The sequence below is a fragment of the Pteropus medius genome, unplaced genomic scaffold (assembly GCF_902729225.1).
Source record: "Pteropus medius unplaced genomic scaffold, Ma_sr-lr_union100, whole genome shotgun sequence".
NCBI lineage: Eukaryota > Metazoa > Chordata > Mammalia > Chiroptera > Pteropodidae > Pteropus > Pteropus medius.
Window position 1 is genome coordinate 10,691,655 of NW_024347788.1, and position 7,097 is coordinate 10,698,751.

At 54.6% G+C, this 7,097-nt stretch overlaps 1 long non-coding RNA gene across 1 annotated transcript; it reads right to left on the reverse strand.

The window, feature by feature from the left end:
* Positions 1 to 1,044: 1,044 nt before the first annotated feature.
* Positions 1,045 to 4,412, reverse strand: LOC120614464 (uncharacterized). Its single transcript, XR_005655992.1, has 3 exons — positions 3,200 to 4,412; positions 2,517 to 2,919; positions 1,045 to 1,552 (listed from the first exon to the last, which is right to left on the reverse strand). It is a non-coding gene; the product is annotated as an uncharacterized LOC120614464 (long non-coding RNA).
* Between the last annotated feature and the right edge of the window lie 2,685 nt (positions 4,413 to 7,097).

Sequence of the window (7,097 nt, forward strand, 5' to 3'; positions counted from 1 at the left end):
TTTTAGATTTTTGTCTTCAGCCCTTCCTCAGTCCCAAAAAGCCAGTGTTTCATTCGAATTAACTTCCCATGAAACTCTGGACCTACGTTTCCCACGCACAGATCCCATTTGAAGGAATTTAAAATTTGAGCGCTCTACCTCCATCGTGGGCTATTCAGTGACGACTTTATGTGGACGTGTAGTTACTTTGTGAAACGTTGTAAGAACCCGCAGAACTGTTCTTCAGAGCTTTTAACTTTCATTTTGCCCTCTGCTCCCGTGACTTCCTTGCCTGAAAGTATTAATATGACTAAAACCATTGCCTATACCAGGCAAATAAACAATTCTGCCTGGCCAATCAGAGGTTTTAAAATATTGTGACTAAATTTGTTTTTAACTTACAGAAAAGTCAAACGTTCCACTGGTTACACATTTTTTTTGACAGAGCCTTTCCTCTCAAGGACCAAAGGACCACTGTAACTCACAAGCAGTGACAGTTGTTTATGCTCATCTTTTAGGTTCTCAAATTGTAAAAATAATCATCTCGAATTCACCACATTAGCCTTGACATAGCTGCATCCCTAGTAAAATAGTATAAATTTCCCTAAAGAAGGGAGGGAGGGTTATATTTCTTTTCAGACAGGAAGAATGAGCAGAGATCTCTGCCATTTCAGAGGAGGCAATGCTAGATCTCAGAGAACCGAGAAGAGACACAACGACTCTCTCTCTCAGGAGGAAAAAGGAAAACATTAGCTTAAGAAAATGCCATTATTAACTCTAGAAAGTGACGTCAAGTTTACTTTTTTCTTTGATTGGTCTGATATGAGGACTATATACATATATATTATATACACGATTCCAGAACATGAGGCATATTTCTTCATTAATTAACTTTTCTTGGCAGTTCTCAGACCCTTTAGGTCAGGGGGCAGCAGAGCATGGCCCACCGCCTTTACTGGGGTCCTCGTGGGAAGGAACAGGAGGCAGGGAGGTGCCCCGAGTGGGCATAGGACTGGATGGTTGGGATGCTGGGTGGGCTCTGGGCAACCGGGCTCTGATCCCCAGTTGTCTGGCGCCTGGCCTGGGTGATTTGGGACGAGAGGACATTGGCCTGATAAAGGGGATGGCGGGGGTGTCGGTTCTGCATCGGCTGGTCTGTACAGGCGAGGTGCGCTCGGAGGCCGTCGTTTGCTCTTTCTCAGAATTCGCAGCTCCCCAGGATAAAGGCCCCAAGTGCCAGAGCATCAAAAATACAGAAAACAGGAAAGCGAAGTCACTACGATCTGTGTGACGTCACTCCCTCTGCTCCAACGCGTCATGTGGGAGCCACCGAGGCGGTTTTGGTACCTTCCCCTCCTGTGTCCTTTCGTTCACTTCGGGGCACTAAGACATAAGTCCAGCCTTCACTGGTGGCCTCGCTGGCTTTCCTCGCCACTCACCCGGTGTTTATAGAGCCCCTGTGACATGCGAGGACAGTGTTGGGACTCCTGAGAGAGAGAAGCCAGCAGCTGCCTCCGAGACCTCCAGGTGGCAAACAGGAAAACCCGCAGTTCCAAGGTTACCTGGCGAGTGCCTGAAAGAGAAGCAAGCGTGTTGAGGGGGATGGCCCCCAAAAGCGACACTGAGCCGCATTCTGAAGGATGCGGAGGTCAGTCGGGGGCGAGCTTTGCAGACAGAGTGAGGGGCTGCAGCGGGGTCGGGGGGTGGGGGTTACAGGCAGGGTGTGAGGTCAGCGAGAGCTGGTCCTGTCTCAGCCACGACGTGAAGAATTCTTTCTCTGCCCCCGATGGGGTAGGCAGGGACGCTCGCCCTCAAGGGCTGGGGTCACGTTGAAGCTCTTGCTTTCCTGTTCTCGCCACTGCAATCTGCAACACTGTTTTGTTTTTCTCGTTGATTCAAAAAATATATCTCAGGGTTTGTCCTGTAGCAGGAGCTGCCTTAGCCGTGGGGGACACAGGGACGAGCCAGGAAGTCAAGGTCCTGCCCTCACGGAGCTTACGTTTTGGTGGGAAAGACACACGACCAACAAAACAGGAGCCTCCGCCGTGTGGGACAAACATCCCCGTGGAGAGAGGGACCGTTAGCGATTAGACACATCTAGGTCTGACGGAAACAGTTTAGGGCAAAGGTAAGACACAGGTCGCCAAGAAAAACAACACGGGTCAAGGAGACAAGGAAGGACGAGGCTGAGTCATTTAGAAAGTGAACCGGGGCAAGGTGACCCCTAGGAGGAGCCGCGGGGCCGCGGGGCGAGGTTTGCGTTTGGGGTGGTGGGGACGGGCGCCCCAGGGTCTGAATGGGGAGGAGCGGCAGTGTCGAGAGGCTGTGGCAGCAGCCACCACCGGGCACGGACTTGTGCCAAGGGGGCAGGCTCAGGTGTCTGAGGAACGGAGCAGAGAGGCAGGGGGCGAGACCAGGAGAAGGCGCGGGCCCAGGCACGTGCCCTCACGGGGCCGTCGAGATGCCGGCCGTTTGTCTAAGCGCCGCGACAAGTCACAGGACAGTAACAAACAGGGAAGTTGGGTGATGTCACTTACACTCCAGAAAAGTGTTCGGGTTGCCACGTCCACCACGGGGGGAGTCGCAGCCACAGTCCCGCCTCGGCAGGCAGCAGCCCAGCTTAAGACCCTTCTAGAAAGTTCCGTTCACACCTTCCCTTCCAAGGCTTCCTCTCTCCGGCCTTAGGGTTAGCAGCCTGGGGTCAGCGGTCCACACTGGGCGATGAATGCCCAAGAGCCCACGTCCGGCGGCCCACGTCCGGTGGCCCGTGTTTGGTGGCCCAAGGTTGACGATCCACGTTTAATGTCCACGTCCAGGAGGCTGCTGAACAGACGTGTGGCCTGAAGAAAGCCTCGGTCTCATTTTCCTCGTCTATAAAATGCACGTTCTGCCGTCACGGTGAGGTTGCAGAGAAGAGCTGAGATGCGGTCTGTGAATGGGCTTCGGGAAAATGGATCTCGTGAAACAAGGGATCGATTAACTTCCACACAGACTCCTCATTCCCGCCTCTAGTCGAGGCAAAGCCCGAACTATGAACTTGAGGTCCGTCTGATTCCCTGGAGGACAATCATTCCTATCGGAACCCAGATGTGGTGGCGACTGTGCCCTAAGACACTAGACCGCCACCGGGCACAGGCAGGGAGCCGGGCTTACGGCCCACTCGAACGTGGCCTAAGTCACGTGACCACCCATCGCCACTGTGGAGGGCGCCCCTCCTTACCCGGGACACAGCGTCCCCCCACGGCTGCAGCACCGGCCCGTCTGGCTCCGATGCCCGTCCTTGGTCTGATGTCCCACGCTGTGGTCTTCAGCTCTCAGAGTGACATGGGTTCTTCCCCGTGAGGCAAACGACACGTCTACTGCCCCCCACTCCCGTGACATGTCTCAGTCCACAACACTGGGACCCCGTGATATCCGTATGGCTCCCTTAAGATGGGAAAGACTTCACTTGAGATGACCCCTACCCTGGTCCTCTAAATTCCCATTCAGGCCGCAACTGTCAGCGCTCGTGGACAGCTGGCTTCCACATCCATGCCCTGGAGTTTGTCCCTGGATTTCCTTTCAAATGGGCCAGGGCTCTGTCCCCACCGCGCTGGCCCATGCTCACCAGCGTCCCGGGGGAAGCCGCCAGCATCGGTGAACTGACCGCCCACGCGTGCTGATGGCCACACCACGGGGCACTCAGCTCCCTGTAGGTCTTGGCTCTTTGCATTTATCACCTTAGTTAGAGTAGAAGTAATGACCCCGAACGTTTAGCAAGTGCTTCGCTGGGCCACGTTTAAGTTAATGTATTACACGTAACCTCCTGTTCCTTCCTCAGAGCAATTCTGTTGCTAAGTGATTTCGTTTTACACATGGGAAAAAACTTACATAAGAAAGGTTAAGTAAATTACCTGCGATCACATGTCTCGAAGGTGGTGGAGCCGGGGACTGAACCTAAGCCTGTCAGCTGGTAAGGCCTTGTTTACTATGAAATACAGCCTCGTTTGGCTGCTACGTGCTCACAGTCTGCTGACTTCAAGGAATCCCAGAGCCAAATGAAGGACAAAGGACCTTTCTCAGGCAGGCATGAAGTCACCCCTGCAGATAAGGCTTCAGTATCGCCTTCCAGATCTTTCTGAGAATGTTGGGAAAGGCTCCTGAGGGTGACAGGCATACCTCGGGGCCTCTCGCTGATTGGGGTTCCAGTCTTCGCTGAGTCAGTCGGCCCAAACGTCTTGGAATGTGCCCTCCCCACCCACAGCCACGGGAAAGGTCAGCTCCGAGGGAGGCGCGCCCTGCAAGGGAGGCGCATGCAGTGCACCCCGTTACCGCTGCTCTGTGCCGGGCCCAGCAGCCGACCACCCCGAATCTACAGTTAGTGCAGCATTTTCCCACTTTCTACCGTCTGGTCTTCGCAGAGCAGGTTTCGTTCTGTGGTTACAGAAAATGAGAGCGAGCCACGTAAGTTATTTGCTTGAGGTCACACACCTAATAATTAGCCCCTCCGGGTCTGGAACTCACTGTCTCACACGCCGAAGCCCAGGATTCTCCAAGATTCTCGCTGCTGTGGCAGTGAGCTTGACCTTACGGAAGGTGATGCAGTGGACGGCGCCAGGACACCTCGCAAAGTCGCTCTCCCCGTCACTCCAGAGGTGAAGCCCTAGACGCCCACCTGCTCCGCCCCACGGGCCCTTTCCACACTCCCCCCGCCCCAGGCTGGAGCACACCTGAGGGCTTCGCCCACCTTACCAACGTTTAGACGAGGAGCTCACCTATTTCCCTGACAGGGATTTCGGCCAGAGCTGAGCGAGGGCCAGGGACGCCGGGCAGGCCCATGGGGAGACTTACCTTCACCCCCAAGGCTGCACCTCGCACAAGTGCTTCGGGCGATGAAGGAGGCTGGGACAGGAGGAGGGGCAGTGAGCAGAGTGCTGGGGCTCTGTCCAGCTGTCCTTCCTCTCCCCAGGCCTCCTGCCACCCCTCCTCCCCTTCCCATGCCTGGGTCTCATCTCCGGAGGTGTCCTCTTGGCCGACCTACAGCCAATCCCCAGACCCATCCCCTCCTATGCGCTAGCTAGAGCCCGGGTCCCCGGGGGGAGGGCTGGGGCCTGCAGACACAGCTACCAGTGAGCACTTGGACGTGTGAGTATGTAAGGGCACACACATGCATATGTTGTGTGCGTACCTGTGTGCACGTATGTGCATGTGTGTGCCTGTGTTTGCATGTGTGCATGCATGTGCGTGTGCATGCATGTGTGTGTTTGCATGTGTGCATGTCCATGTGTGTGCATAGGTATGCATGTGTGTGTGCACGGGTATGCATGTGTCACCCAGGTCTCTGAACCATGGCACTATTGACACTTTGGGTCCGACGGGTCTTTGTCACAGGGCTGCTCTGTGCAGTGCGGGGCCTGTGGCAGTGTGTCCCTGGCCTCCAAGTGCTACATGCCAGTAACACCCTGAGGGGTGACAAAAACATCGCCAGAAATTGCCAAATGTCCCCTGGGAGGCAAAAAATCACCCCCGGTTGAAAATCACTGTGCTAGCTAGCTCAGTGCAAGAAGTTAGAGTAAATGTATTAAAAATGGGATTTTGAAACCTGATTTATAAAAGGCCAGTGAGATGTACGTGGTGGCAACTTTGAGCATCCCAGAGGACAAGAAGAGCCAAGTCCCTTGAGTGCTCATTGCATCCCACAGCAGCAAAGCCTTTGCGGGCGTTAGCTCCTTACTGTTAGCCAGGCCTGCTGTGGGCACCGTCACTGTGGCTCACCTTCAAGCTGGGACTGAGGGACCGCCAGTGAACCCGAGGGTCCTTATGACTTTGATTAAATTTAGATTTAAATCTTAGCTCTAGAGATCACACCCCACTGGTCCTAGCCTTCCTCCCTGCACTCCCGTAATCATCAATCAATCCCCCAGGGCAGAGACAGTAGCAGGACCTGACTGATGCAGGACCTCTGGCAGGATAAAGGTGACATCTTGACCTAAGTTGCGTTTCAGCTCCTGAGCCCTGGGGTGGAACAACCCCCACCCCCCAACACACACACACACACACACACACACACACACACACCACTTTCCCATGAGACCAGACAGAGGGACTCGGAAAAGACCTCGGAGCTGTCCTCAAGAGCTGAAGAAACGATTCATTTCCCTGGACCCCCTCCGACCAGTCAGCTGCCAGCACGCCCCACGGCCCTCTCCCACACTGTCCTGTGCTTCTGCCCCGTAGAATTCGTAACCGACAGGCCCTCGGGTAGAGGGTTTGCTGAGCCCAAGCTCCCCACCTCTGGACTGGCCGATTCAATATTAAACTGTTTTTTTTCCTTCTATACCGCAAACTCCCGCTTGGGCACGTCTTTGGGCCGGTGAGTGCAGGCAGGCGAACCCCAGGAGAACATCAGGGTTCCGGTAACACCCACCCAAGGTCAGCAGACCTGGGACCCTGGGCAGCCAGCTTCCATTCTCCTTCCTGACCACTGGTGTGAGCTCCTAGGCCCCTGTAATCAGCCTGTTTTTGCAGCTAAAGCAGTAAAATCCTGAATAAGCGATCACAGTGAATTGACAGGCGTGGGCTCCACCCCACTTCTAAAAACTCGAGTCCTTCCTCTCGGCACACGGAGGATTCTCCATCCCATGGAAGAATCTGTCTTCTCCCAGGGCTGCTCGTCTTGTTATAGTTCCCGCTCTGATCAAAACTATGAAATAAACATTCATCTTCAGGACCTACTCCCTGTCTACTGACCGGTTGACCACTCAAGCCCCTGGCCCACCTCGGTGCCTCAATATGCTATTAGATGAGATCTCAGTGTAAATCACCATGATTTACACTAACACTTACAAGCAGTTTAGAATCCATTGACCAAGCATGTACTCGCTTGAACAGCGCGAGCCTGAACCCAGGCCCCCCGTCTTCCCAGCCGGCCCTAGAATGACACACAGCTATGAACCACCTCGGCGTAACTGGGCATTATCACCTGCTTCATTAGGCTGTTGGAAGGAGGAGCCAAGAGATCTGTGGAAGCGTGTGGCATGCACGTGGCATGGCACTGGGGAGGAGGGGGAGAAACTGGGACCCCTGTGTATTGCTGGGGTGCAGCCGCTGTGGAAAATGGGAGGGAGGATTCCCAAAAA